Here is a 15,154-nt window from a genome sequence, read left to right as displayed (position 1 = left end):
TTGCCCGGGCTGGAGTGCTCTGGTGTCAGCTTAGCTCACAGCAACCTCAAACTCCTGGGCTCAAGAGATCCTCCTGCCTCAGCCTCCCGAGTAGCTGGGACTACAGGCATGAGCCACCATGCCCGGCTAATTTTTTCTATATATATTTTTAGCTGTCCCCATCATTTCTTTCTATTTTTAGTAGAGACGGAGTCTCGCTCTTGCTCAGGCTGGTCTCGAACTCCTGAGCTCAAACGATCCGCCCGCCTCGGCCTCCCATAGTGCTGGGATTACAGGCATGAGCCACCGTGCCCGGCCTAAGAAATCTTTGCTTACACCAACATCACGAAGATTTTCTCCTACATTTTCTCCTATAAAAGTTTTATAGTTTTAGCTTTTACATTTAGATCTTTTTATGCTTATGATCCATTTTGATCACCTCCTTAACTTTGTTCTCTCAGCACAACAGACACAGTAGGAAAGGAAGAATCCGCAATAAAGATGACTACCTCTCTCAATAGCAGATTGTAGGATAAAAATATTAAACTTTTGTTCTGTGTATTGTTATGTTCATCTAATATTTAAATAAGAATTAACTGTTTATTAGTAAAATATTTATCAGTCATCTACTGTGAGTCAGCCATGGGAGATACAGTAATGAAAAGACTAAATAATGTCCTTACTCCTTGTTCCTGGGTTGTGTTTTAGTGAGCATCTGTTGTATTAATATATACAGTAAAGTCAAGAAAATGTTATTGCCTATATCTGATTTCTCAAATCTTCAATTGAAAGGAGAATTTTAGATTGTTAGTAATTTACTTAATATTATTATATGATAGAGTGTGAACCTCTTTCCACAAAGGGTCACTGATCTGCAGACCAAAGGGACTCTTGGGCTGCATACAGCCAACTATGATGTAGTGTCAGTTGTGGAATGGCAGTACAAGATGGAGAACCATATCAAATGATCTCTTGCTCCTATTAGTATTGAGATATAATGATCAGACTTAATGCTGTATTTTTTGGTTTAAGCAAAATAGTTTGTTTTTGTCTCCAGTTCTATTTTTGATTTTTTTTCTTTCCAAAAGAGTTAACTGACACTGTCTTTACAGAACTCTTAGATCTCTTTTCTGATAGCCAGGGGACCAGATATCTTCTATAACTAACCATTCGTATGTTCCTTAAAACCAGTCATACTTTATTTGTGTTGATGGTAATACAATTCTTCAAGTTGCTTCAAGTATCAGTAATAAGTTCTATTTACTATTAACATTTATAAACTAATACTAATATTAAATAACCATATAATAAATGGTGTTACGTCTGAGAAGAATGATATCACTATGGCCTAGTCTTGGAATGATGAGTAGGATTTAAGTAGGTCCAAATAAAGAGGGCAGATTAATTTGGATTAATGGATTTCAGGAAGGAGAGATTAAAACATCAGCAAATATTGCCAATCATGATGTGGTCCTTTGTCATCTGCCCATAGCAGATATCATTAAATGCATTATAGCATTCTTTCTTTCTGAGCCTGCACAGAGCCTGGTAAGACTAGAACTAGATAATAGGAAAAGAAATGTAGACATGAAATGGGAGATTTTGAAGGAGACACCAGTGAGACTGTATCGAAATGTCTGATGCTGCAGGTCAAGATGCGTTTCCCACGTGCAACAGGGAAACCCTTGGTGCAGAAACTGTGAAGGGTTTCTGTTGCAACTGTGCTGAATATTCAGGCATCTGAGTGGTGTGTTAGGCATCACAACCACACTCAGAAAAATAGTGCTGGGGAAGATGGTGTACTTCGTTCTGCCAGAGGGTGTCACTCAGGCTATTTCCAAGCTGAGAGAGACCCAGCACAGAAGTGGACCATGATTGTCAGCAGACTAAGCAGCAAACAGGGGCAAAGGAACATTGGCCTGGAGATCTAAGAAGCTGGAGGACCACTTGCTGAAGGGCTCCAACTCTTTCCTGCTGCTACGAAATCCCCTCACCTTGCACATCCAGATCCAAATCAGGTAGAGAAGTAGGAAAGGGGTGGCTGTCTGAGAGACTAAGCAATTTTCATTCAAGAAAGTTTGAGCAACACCTAAAAAGACTGTTTAAGTGAGAAGATCAGACCATGTTAACCTGGTTTGGAGGCTTATGAAGGATGTGGTATAGGCAACTGTGAAGATGTACAAGACCTTCATGTGAGTAGAGGGTGCCAGTCAGCTCACCCACCACCTTTGGCAAGGTAATGCAAGACCGAATGGGGACTGATGCAGGCCTGTGTACCTGTTTCCAAGAGGGGCTGACTGGACTCATCTAAGTTAGGGTAGGAACCAGAGGCATGTGGCCTAGCTGAGCAGGTAGCTCAGTGCCTTAGCTGCAAGGGAACTTCTTGCTCATGTGTACCTGGCCTGGCACCACCAGGGTCCCTGCACTGGCTGCAGCCATTGCCAAGGAAGAGCCATATTGTTGAAATGCATCCACTATACCTGGCCCTGTCAAACCTGTCAGACAGATTCTTGTGGTCTGCTGTTTTCATTGGCAGCCACCTTTTAACTCTCCTTATCCTGAGGAGCCCGACCCATCTGGATTTTGTTATTTATTCACTTTTTCTCATTCATCCTAATATTAATTGAGAGTCTGTTATGCCATACACTGTGCTAGGCACTGGGGATACAGGATTTTGTAGAGATAAGGGAATAAACACACATAAATATAATTAAGTTCGAATAATATTAAGTTTGAGAACTATTACTGAGAATGTACAGAGTATTCTTGAAGTACACATTTTAGGGGGGGACATAGTCTGTAAAGGAATTAGTGATGTTTATGCTGTGAGCTGAGAATGATTTTTAGGTGATCAGGTGAAAGGTGGGAAGAATGTTTCCCAGGAAAGGCAGAGGGAACAACATATGCAAAGGTGAGAGAGATGAAAGGAACGCAAGAACTTCTGTGTGTCTGAAGCACGGAGAGTGGGGAGGAGGGTTGTGATGTGAGATGAGGCTGAAGGGAGGCAGGGGCCAGATTATGGAGTGCCTTGAAATCCAGGACAAGGTGTTTGTATTCATCCTAATGACAATGGGAATTCATTCAAGGGTCTAAGAGGAGTGATTTTGCCAGCATTGCATTTTTTAAAAAGAATTTTTAAAAATTTAATACAGTTTAAATCAGCATGTCTGGTTTGTTTTAGCTCCTTCACTGGCAACCTTGGGCAGGGACTGCTTCAGTTTCTCTGCCTTCTTAACCAGCATTGCATTTTGAATGTTTTATAGAAAGTGAATTGGAGTGAATCAACACTAGATGCTGGGAGACAAGTTAAGGGGCTGTTACATCGATCCAAGTGAAGGATGATGGTGATTTGGACTGCGTAGGGAAGAAGCAGTGGAGAAGTGGATGGATTTGAAGCATATTTTGGAGGTATATCCAGCAAGGCTTGGATGTGGGGAATGAGGGGGGAATTCAAGGATGACTGAGGTTTTTGGTTTGAACATCTAGGTGGATGGTGATGTCCTTTACTGAGTAAAAGAATATTGGAGTGGGAAGATATTTTGGAGGAAAGTCATGTGTCTGGTTTTGGATGTTGAGTTTGAAGTGCCTGCAAGACCATCAAGTAAAGAGATCCTGTGGGCAATTGGATATATGATTTTAGAGCTGGCAGAAATGGACTGGTGATTCATTCTTGGCATATAGAAATTGGTTATTGTAGCGATGGGTATAGGTGTAATTGTAGAAAGAAAGTTGAATGGAGAAAAAAATCTAGAATAGATCTCCGAGGAACATAAGTCAACCCAAGGGCAGGTAGATAAGGAAGAGTCCATAAGAGACTGAGAAAGAGCTGCCATTGTGGTTGGAAGAGACTTGGACAGTGTGAGGTCACAGAAGGTGTCCCACTATAGTCAGCTGTGGAGAAGTGTCAGAGTTTTTGGCTGTACTCCTGGTGGTGCTACAGTCACCTGTAATATTTTATGGAGTGGGTGGGCTAGAGAGGATCAGAGGAGCTCACCCGGTGCTCCCAGCCTACCCTAAGTGTCTCTCTAATAACACAGCAGCCTTCTGCCTATCAAATCTGAAGAAAATCTGGACTCCAGGAAGTAGCAGGGGTTCAGAGGAAGGAGAAGGTACCACACAGGTGTATTACCTTCAAGGATCTGCCTTTAGCCTGGTGAGGTTTGGTAGGATCAGAGTGAATCCCAATCTGTGGACCTGAACCATCCCACAAATTTTGTTGCCTTCTTGTCACTTTCTAGAAGCTGGTCCTCACCCTTTTTCTGTGTTTGCCCTTATCTTTGCACCTCTGATTCTCTTGCCCAATTGATTGCCCTTGGCTCTTGATCTTGGTTTAGTTTGGCTAGCATTCCTTTTCAGAGGAGTAATTTCCATGCACAAATATTTATAATAACCCCTCTTCTTGGCTGGCAAGCCCTGGGACCTGTGTCTGTATTCACTTTTCTAATAAGCAGGCACCACAGAGCACTGCCCAGCTTTATAGGCCTCGATACTGGGTAGATGCTTCCTGTCCCCCTGCTGGAGGTGTTAGTGGCTCTGAGTTGGAAGTTCTGTTCTCCTCAGCCATCTCCTGCTCTCCCTCTGTTTTGCTTGCCCAAAGCATTTTATTAGGTTAATGTTAAGGCTTACTGAAGCTTGGCCAAAAATTATCCCAAAATTGCTGTCTTCTTATTCCAAAAGTCTATGATCTCTGTGTTCTGTGTATTGAGTCTGAGGGATGCTTCTACCTCTTAGCTTACTTCAGGGCCTATGATTAACATACTCTGAGTCTAAATAATGAATCTGCAGCCCAATGGTGGCTTGTAATTTCTGTATGAGAGAAGCTTAAGGGCAGAAATCTGATTAGGAGGGGAGGGAGGCAATGATATTTTCCTTGAAGTTGAGTCCACAAGAGTAATGTGATTAGCTGGCTAGGACTGATCACCAGAAAAATAAAAAAACAAAGATGTGATTAATAAAAATGTGTACTTCGTTCATATAAATGAGTTTTATAAATTTTTTTTTACTTTGTCCAATTATTGCATTTACTTAGTTTCTTCCTTCCCCAAACAAGGTATGACACAATTAACCTGAGAATTTGAAACACATGTTTTGCTGACTGTTTTCTATTTACATATTATTTTTATTTGGTTTGCTTTTTGTGGAGGGGGGAAGGAGTTCACTGCCATCGGTGCCAACAACTCTTCCTTAAATCTTCTGAGCAATCTTTTCCTTGGTGACTTGTACTGCAAAATTCTAATCATGACTGTTGTGCAATATCAAAATACCTTATATATGTAACAACAACAGTACACATGCCCACACCCAGTGAAAGAAGGCCATTTTTTACTGGCAGTTATGTACATTGAGGTGATAGGTGAGGCCATGATTATGGATGAACTCACCAAGGAAATGAGTCTGGAAAAAAGAATGCAAAAATCTCAGGACTAGAGCCCACGTTCAGAGGAGGAAGAGGATTATCATGGTAACATATCAGTTGGACACTGAGACAGAAGGATGACTAGGTGTATGAGCTGTTGTAGAAGCCATGGTAAGGCTTTTAAGAGGGAAGTGACAGTCAGTAGTGTCAAATGTGATTGAGGTGTAACTGGAGGAACTTACTGTCATCTGTGAACTAACAACTTCCTTGTGTTCTTCCTCTTCTAGATCATTTATAATCTATTCCATAAGTATTTATTGAGCTGAATACTAACTGTGGTGGAGTTGTATAAAAGAACTATAGAGTTGTGTTTTAAAGTTATGTGTCTGTTTTTTTCCTTCTCCGCTGGGGTGCTGAGATCAGAATTAAAGTTATACGTATTTATAAACAAATACACTGGTAATTTATACATAAAATTCTATCAATTTTTACAATATTTGTTAAATGGAAACTACAGACCAATTTCAGTGACATTTAAAAAAACTTTTTTGTTATTCTTTCATCCATGTGGTACCTTTTAAAAAATGTTTACATAATTTCTTATTAAAAAAGTAATACATAATTATTGAAAAGTACAGATTACATATAAATATATATATATAAATTCTAACTCTTATTGCCCCCAGAAGATAACCACTTTTAACATTTTGATTTATGTTGTGTCAGGTTCCTGCTATGTATTTGTATGTGTACATGTATGTATTTTTAATGAAAGTAAGCTTGTTCCATACATTTTTCAACCTTCTGTTTTCACTTAATGAAGTATGGTGAACAATCTTTGAATATCATCCATCTCTGGAACAATGTTTAATGGGCTGCTTGGATTTTAATGTACGAGTGTAACATAATTATACAGTGCCCTATTAATAGAAATTTAGATCTTTCCTAATTTGTTATTATTATAAGTAGGACTGTGATGAATATCTTTGAGGCTTAATCTATGATTGTTTTCTTCAGCTAAATTCTTGAAGTGGGATTGATGGGCTAATGGTAAAACTGTTTTAAAGGTTTTTGATAGCGATTGCCAAGCTGCTCTCTAAAGTTGTACTGAGTTGTACTCTCATTAGCAGCATATGAGGGTAGCATTTTCCTGCACATTTGCTAACATTAGGTATGATTATTTCCAAAAATCTTTTTTTATAGGTGAAAAAAACAGGCCTTCATTTTTATTTTAATTTTATAGCCACTTCTATAAATATATATTGCTTGGTGGCAAAAACTTACTCTTTGAAGATAAATTTTACTGAAACAGGCAAAAATTATTCTAAGTTGGTTGAATGAAGTGAATGGTTAATCTGGGTCGTATTGTTTTTGACCAAATGTTGATGTGACTGTGAAGGGGTCACCTCCCAGTTCTGCCATACACGGTGTGCCTTGTCAATAGCAGGTGAACCCTGCACATCCTCTTGCTCTCCCAGAGAAGCCTCTTAGGCCTGGCACATCTAAGAGGCCAGCTCTCCTTCCCTTCTAAAGCCCACAGCCCCCTCCCATGTGAAACTTGAGAATTGCTTCTTGCCACTCCTGGGTCCTAGGAGACTCAGCCTTCAGCACCCTGCTTCCCCGAGGAAGCACGTGCGACCCTCCTTGAGAGGCTGACTGCTGGGGCTCTGGACAGGGCAGGCTGGACAGACCCCTTGCTGCATGAGCCAATAGGCAGATTAAGTGTGCTTTTAGGGGCACCAGCAAAGCTGGGGCACCAAATAGAATTGGAGGAAAATATTTTGATATATTTTTAAAAACTTAGAAGTAATTACTATGGAAAGAAATCTGAATTTATTGTACTTCTTTGCACTTACATTTTAGTTTAGGATTAATCTGGGGGGGGGGTAGAGGGGTACCATAATCTTTTCAGTATTCTATTTTTTATACAGGTCCATTCTCCTCTTTGACTCATCCCACATTTTAAGCATGTGCTTGTCCTTGTCAGCAGCCCCCTCCCCATATTGTCCTGAGGACTGGGAAGCAGGAAATCCATAATGCTCTTCTCTCTCTGTTTTCCTCAAACTCATTTTCTCTCTTGTGTGTTTTTGGGAGAAGAGGCAAATCAGTTGTCTCTTTACTCTGTTTAACTCAGTCTGGACTCACAGTGATAGCAGTGAACTTTGAACTAGGCAATTTTTGAGTCAGGGTCTTTGCTTTCAATACAGTAAACTCATTTTTGGTTTAGCTGCCAGATTTAAGGTCTAGCCAGGAAAACAGAAATCTCTCTAAGTATTTAAAAACAGAGGGAAGTTAATACAGAGAATTAGCTAGCTGTCAAAGCAATGGAAGACCTGAGAAGCTACTCAAGGCAAGGTGAGGCAATTCAAGGGAAGATTAACAACAGCAGGAATCGTCTATCATTCCAGGCTGAAAGCAGGAGAGGAAGCCCAGGAGCCAGGATAATTTAGCATCTGGAACTTTGGAGGATCTGTTCTAGAGAAGGGGAAGCCAAAGAGCTTCTGTCCAGGTGCTGGCCAAGGCTGAGAGAAGGGGAAGAGATACTCTGGCTTCTCTCTCTCTTTCTCTCTTTTTTTCTTTTCTTACACCAACAAAGGAAAGGCAAATCTGGCTTCTCTCTTCCTCCTGCCTTCCAGTCTTCTGCCAGTGCTTCCTGTTGTCTGAACTCAGCAGGGGAGTCTCACATGGAGCTAGGACTCTGCCAGGCTCAGCGCCAGCCAGTGGAATGGGAAGCACAGCCATTTATGACTTCACATCATCGCCCTACCACGTGAGCTTGCTTTTGTGGGTGGATTGGGCAGGGAACTATATTTTGACTTCACTTTGTATCCCCTAAAGGCCCCTCAATAAATATTTCTTATGTTGACCCGAATTGAACAGTTTCTTTTCCTTGATCATGTATCAATGATCAGCTTCTCTTATTAGAGTTTTCAATGAAGAGATGAAAAATTTGAAAACCTTTACACAATGTTATGAAAACAAATTCATTTTTTTAAAAAAATTTTTTTACCTTTCCAGAAAATAGCCTCAAACTGCTGATGGTGGGATCTAGTTCACTTTTGGATATGCAAGACCCCTAATAGTTACTGTAGTAATTGACATTTACATAATGCTTTTCAATATACAAGGTACTTTTACATTTATTTTTGTTGTAAATAGGTTTTAATCTGGGGATCCTGGAATCTGTTTACTTTACCTCTGTCAGGTTAGTTCAAAGCCTAGATTTGCTTTTTTTTTCTTTTTTAGATATTTCGCATTACATTTATCATGTACTTTAAAAAGCCTAGATTTGAAAGAAAAAACATTAGTGTTCTTATCTTGTTTTCCTCTGAACCACAAATGATGGAAAAACTTCTTTGACCTTTTTGTTAGACAGTTTACCTCAGTAAACTGTTGATGGGAGATGTTCTCAGCTGTCACTTGGTGGTAGAGGCTGGCATCACATTACTCTTGGTGACCTAGCAGGTGTTTGAGGACAATGACTGACTCATCTACTCATATGGAGTCTTTGCAGTCATATAGATCATGCCTGTGGTTTTAAAATATTCTCATTTACATAAACATCTCGGTTGTTTGTTTTTAAATTATCATCCAGGAAGAGCCTAAGTCAGGTTTACAGTTCATCTTTGGTGTTTGGTCAAGATTTGCTTTGTGGAAAATCAAAATATTAATAATTTCATTTATTCTTGGACCAGAGATACCCCAACCAATCTTACCTTTGTTTTTATGACATTATACATGAAAGTATCTAAATCATGTTTCGTGGGGTTATTTTTTCTTCTGGTGCCTGTTTCTCATGTTCTAGTTCTAACTCTTCTTTAAACCTACTAATCTTGGATTACACTTTCTGTAATAAATACTTCATTATTATCTTTTGGTCCCAAATTACTGGTTTTCAGAACAGCCCTCTTAGCTCTGATGTCACCATTCTGCCCTCTGATGTTTTTAATCTCCATGATGCAGCTATGAGGGATTCATCGTGTGGGTTTATATATTCAAGGAAATCCCATCTTTCCCTTTGAGGTCCCATTGCCTTCCTTTAAGACATTTAAAATATCCAAACACCCTATATCAATATTATATATTTTTATACCTTCTTGTTTGATTAATATTAATTTTTAATTAAAAATTCTGAATAGGTAATACTTGCACACATGTTACAAAATGATAAATAGTGAAAAAAAACTCCTCTCCTGTCTTGTACCTCAGATACTTTGTTTCCCTTCAGGGACATAATCAATGTTACTATTTTCTAGTCCAACTTTTACATTTTAAGGTATAATCAATTTTCTGGCTCCTTCTTCCAACTCCCTCAATTATTAATCATACTTACTACATAGTAGGATGTATCATGGCATAATAATGAAAAATAAGTTGAATATACAAAAGTATTCAAGCAATCAGAGACTGCTTAGGATTATAACATTACATTTAGAAAACTGGTGTCTGGCATGGACTGCTTCTAGGTGTACAGAAGTCCCTAGATGTTGGGCTTTCCTTACATGAATTTTCTTTGCCTGCCCAAATACCCACTCCTTTCTCTCACATTATTGTACAAACAATGGACTGTTTGTTTGTAATAATAATGAACTGTTTGTTCAACCTTTCTGTTTGCTTTCTCTTAGCCCAAGTCTTGTTAGTCTGGGATTCTTTGGCCCCTTTGAGGGTTTCCAGATGATCCATGGGTACCTGAAACGAAACGTAAAATTTTGTGTAATATGTATATGTGCCTTTTTTTTTAATGGGAAGAAAGTATACATGGCTTTCGTTTGATGTTCTATCCCTAGTCTATCTCTGCCTTCTTTATTCTGTCTGAACCTGCAACTCCTGGTCCTTTCTCTCACTCAAAAGATGACTTTGCCTGCTCACCTAGGAATGTAGTTGAATTCCTTATTGTATATAATCTTCCTTTCATTTCAGTATATTGTAGACAATATAGAGTAGAATTTTTTCTATTGCCCTGGAATTGGTGACTAGGGTCCAAAGCTGAGGACAAGGAAGTGGTAAGTACCATACACTCTAGAGACAGTTGCTAATAAGTGGGGTCCAACACCTTCTCCAGGGCTTACAAAGAGCAGAACTGGCTCTGCTACTTCTGACCACTAACCAACCGCAACCCATACCTTACCACCCCACCTCCGTTGCCAGTTTATATAAGATAAAAGATGACTTAAGGGAGGGAGTCATGGACCTAGCAGAGAGTACTTTCCCCTCCTTTCTACCAAGTGATAGAGGGGACCATATTCGCCTACAATTCCAAGCCGTGGCTTAAGAGGACAGGGGATGAGCTCTGCATTGGAACTGAGACTGGAGTTTTAAAAGCAGATTAGACTGAATTTTTATTTTTATTTTTAATTTTTTTTCTTTTTGGACTGAGGGTTTTTTTTTTTTTTTTTTTGAGACAGAGTCTCGCTCTGTTGCCTGGGCTAGAGTGAGTGCCATGGTGTCAGCCTAGCTCACAGCAACCTCAAACTCCTGGGCTCAAGCGATCCTCCTGCCTCAGCCTCCCGATTAGCTGGGACTACAGGCATGCGCCACCATGCCCTGCTAATTTTTTCTGTATATATTTTTAGTTGGCCAGATAATTTCTTTCTATTTTTAGTAGAGACAGAGTCTCGCTCTTGCCCAGGCTGGTCTTGAACTCCTGACCTCGAGCGATCCACCTGCCTCGGCCTCCCAGATGGACTGAGCTTTTAGATGATCAAAAGGGAGGAGAGAGTGTTATGGACTCTGTCCATGACGTTGTGAAGAGATAAAAAGGAGACGTTTTTCATGCCACAGGTGAAGACTGATAGGGTGGGAGGTTATGTTTGTAGCCTACCAGGTTCAATGCACAGCAGATACATTAAATTTACCTATCACTATATCCATCTGTTGTCCCATCTTTCCTTCAGCTTCAGAGGAATTATTTCTTTTTCCTTGAAAGTGAATCCCTTCATCTGTACTCTTGTTTATCTACTGAGAAAACATTTATTTGACATCTAAAATGTCTTACTTGTGTTGAGGTACAAAGATAAAGCAGGCTAAAATTCCTTCTCATGGAATACACAATCTAGTGAGGTAGGTAGAAAAGACCTTCTTTAAAACCAATGTATTAAATTAAGGATTATGAAAAGTGGGAAAGCCTCAAAGAAGAATAGTTAGAAAGCAAGGGAAGAGAAGACTTTCATGATGATGGGAAACCCATGGGTGTTGAGAAACGTGGCTCACTTAGGGAACTACAAAGAGTTCTGTGTGTTCAGAAGGCATATGTGGCTGCAGAGGAGTCTGGAGAGGAAGGCAGAGCCAGATCCTGGTGGTCTTATTCTCTGTCCTGTAGGCTCATGGCTCTTAACAACAGTAGTACCTCCCCCAGGGGGCATTTGGAAATGTGTGGGGCATGTTTGGTTGCTATAGTGATAAGAGTTGGGTGCTACTGGCATTTTAGTAGTTGGGGGTGATGGATGCTAGACTCTGCAATGTGAGAACAGTTTCATATAATTAAGAATGTAGTCCATGAGGGAGGGAATTTTATCTTTATACCTTGACACTGGAACTACATTTTAGATGTCATAAATGTCCTGAATTCTGCATGATTTATATATCCTGAGTTCTGAACAATCTTTGAGTGTTCCACGAAACAGTTGTGTAGGGTGTTATGTAGAAATAAATCTGGTCTGTTATTACTTATCTTAACACTGGTGTTTAATCTAGTATCTTTCTTTATGAAATTGCTTCTGGTATCCTCTTTAATCCTAATTTACTCATTCCTTATAATTAGGTGGAAGCATCTGGGTGTTTCCTTGTCTTCTATCACAGTCACATCTAACCATTTACGTACTGAAATGTCTACTTTTTATAAGTTATTGTCTTTTTATTTCTCTCTTATATTACAGTTAGGACTTTTATTGCTGTTTTGAAATTATGTGTATAGATAGGTTTCATTATCTATGAATTTCAGTTTAGATTAGTAAAGGTGTTGTTACAAAATATTTGGTAGAAGGAAGACTTAGATTTGATAAGATTGAGGGTCACTATGGAGCCATTGATTTTCAGTGTTATTTTAAGCTACAGAGCTCAAACATTTTTGCTCATGAGCTCCTTAAAATAATAATCCACTAACATAGTTTTGAGTTGGAATCTAACATTTATTACCATGAGTTAATAGGAGCTAAAAGATCTTAATCATTTTATAAGTTGAAATAAGCTCCAGATTGACTGTAATCATAATAAATATTTCATGATGATTTGATAAAGCAGATTTTTCACTATCTTATTGAATAAAGCACACCAACTATGAAATAAGTTACTTAATTTTTTTATCCATGGATTTTATTCAGTGTATCTAAAATTTTTTGGTGGCTTGTTAAACTTTTCAGTTACATTTTTTTCCTGCTTGTTTTATTTTTTATTTTTCATTGACACATAATAATTATACATATTTATGGGGTACAATGTGATGCTTTGATATATGGATACAATGTGTAATGATCAAATTAAGGTAACTAGCGTATCCATCACCTCAAACATTTATCATTTCTTTGTGGTGAGAACATTAAAAATCCTCTCTCCTAGCTATTTTCAAATATAATATTGTTAACTGTAGTCACCCTACTGTGTAGTGAAACATCAGAACTTATTGCTCTTATCTAACTATAACTTCTTACCCATTGACTAACCTCACCTCATCCTCCCATCCCCCAAGCCTTCCCAGCCTCTAGTAACTACTATTCTACTCTCTACCTCTATGAGATAATTTTTTTAGAGTACACAAATGAGTGAGATCATACAGTATTTGTCTTTCTGTGTCTGTTTTATTTCACTTAACACAATGTTCTCCAAGATTATCCATGTTGCTGCAAATGACATGATTTCATTCTTTTAAATAGCTGAATGGGCCAGGCGAGGTGGCTCACGCCTGTAATCCCAGCACTCTGGGAGGCCAAGGCAGGCGGATCGTTTGAGCTCAGGAGTTCGAGACCAGCCTGAGCAAGAGCGAGACCCCGTCTCTACTAAAAATAGAAAGAAATGATTTGGACAACTAAAAATATATATAGAAAAAATTAGCCGGGCATGGTGGCTCATGCCTGTAGTCCCAGCTACTTGGGAGGCTGAGGCAGGAGGATCTCTTGAGCCCAGGAGTTTGAGGTTGCTGTGAGCAAGGCTGACGCCACAGCACTCACTCTAGCCGGGCAACAAAGCAAGACTCTGTCTCAATAAATAAATAAATAAATAAATAAATAAATAGCTGAATGGTATTCCATTGTGTAAATATTCCACATTTTCTTTATCCATTCCTCCACTGATGGACACTTAGGTTGATTCCGTATCTTGGTTATTATGAATAGTGCTGCAATCAAAATAGGGGTGCAGATGTCTCTTTGACATACTGATTTCATTTCCTTTGGATAGATAAATTCCCAGTAGTGGGATTACTGGATCATATGGTAGTTCTATTATATTATAGAACAGAGAAAATTATATTTGAGACTTTATGCTATCAGATGCTCCCAAGAGGTGGTAAGTAACTACTGGGGTTGGTAATGGCAAAGAGCTGTAATGGGAACATAGGGAAGCAGTATATGTACCTAGGAAGATAGGCCCATGTGAGAGAGCAGAAGAGACCACTGAGACCTTCCTGGACATTTGAAGGCCTGGATGGAGCAGACAGGTGAAATATGGTTCACCTGGAGCTTGAATCATCAAGAAAATAAATGTACATAGTTGCTTCTCTTGACAATTCTTAAATTACTCTCTTATGAATAATTGGCTCTCTATGAAGCAATTTCCATTGGAAAACTTTTTTTGGACTGTTTTCACAAAGCTGATATTTCTGGCCCTCAGAGTATGGTACCAGTTCACCTTTTAGAACACATATCTAGACAGGTGATTTGGAAGCTGGGATCTGATTTGAAAATATTTTAAATTTAAAACCTTTTTAACTTACAAAAGAAAGAGATGTGTGAATTCAAAGTAAAATCCCTTAACCCTTTAAACAATCATAGCAGCCCTCGGAGGCTGTTGAATATTTATGAGGAGGTTAACTGGACTCCAGGTCTAGAATCATACTGTGCACTGCCACGTGGTGGGGAGGATAGAAGGGAGCGGAGGGGAACGGGTCCTTCCATAGTTTTCAGGATTCTGAAAACTGTTTCAGATTCTGTCTCTCCCTCACTGGGGCTAAAAGAAATAATCTAGAATTTAAATAAAGTCTTTCTTTTCTTTTTATATACTTGTCTATGTTCCTCTTTTTACATTGCCTTCTCCTTTTCCCATTGAAATGTGTCATTTAAAATTATCTTTTCTAGGCCGGGTGCAGTGGCTCACGCCTGTAATCCTAGCCCTCTGGGAGGCCGAGGCTGGTGGATCGCCTGAGCGAGACCCTGTCTCTACTAAAAATAGAAATAAATTATCTGGACAACTAAAAATATATATAGAAAAAATTAGCTGGGCATGGTGGCGCATGCCTGTAGTCCCAGCTACTCGGGAGGCTGAGGCAGGAGGATCGCTTAAGCCCAGGAGTCTGAGGTTGCTGTGAGCTAGGCTGATACCACGGCACTCACTCTAGCCCGGGCAACAAAGTGAGACTCTGTCTCAAAAAAAAAAAATTATCTTTTCTGCCTTATTTGATCTTACTTTCTGTGGCTATTCTCTGCCCTCTGTTAGCACATTCTTGTGGACCTGTCTGTCTTGTGTGCAGGTGACAATCACATGTTGTCAAAGCCCTATTCTGCTGGTCAGGTCAACAGAGAGAAGACTGGAAGATATTTTGTTTCTCTGGAATCCTGTAGGCCTGGGAAGCATGTCTGGTGTAGAACAAACCTGAAGGTCCTGATTTAG

General features: G+C 39.4%; 1 long non-coding RNA gene across 1 annotated transcript; it reads left to right on the top strand.

The window, feature by feature from the left end:
* The first annotated feature begins 3,246 nt into the window (after positions 1-3,246).
* On the top strand, positions 3,247-8,201 carry LOC123646153. Its single transcript, XR_006737810.1, has 2 exons — positions 3,247-3,387; positions 7,972-8,201. It is a non-coding gene; the product is annotated as an uncharacterized LOC123646153 (long non-coding RNA).
* Positions 8,202-15,154: the final 6,953 nt, after the last annotated feature.

This window comes from Lemur catta, chromosome 10, assembly GCF_020740605.2.
Source record: "Lemur catta isolate mLemCat1 chromosome 10, mLemCat1.pri, whole genome shotgun sequence".
Lineage (NCBI taxonomy): Eukaryota > Metazoa > Chordata > Mammalia > Primates > Lemuridae > Lemur > Lemur catta.
This window is presented reverse-complemented; position numbering and strand designations above follow the sequence as displayed.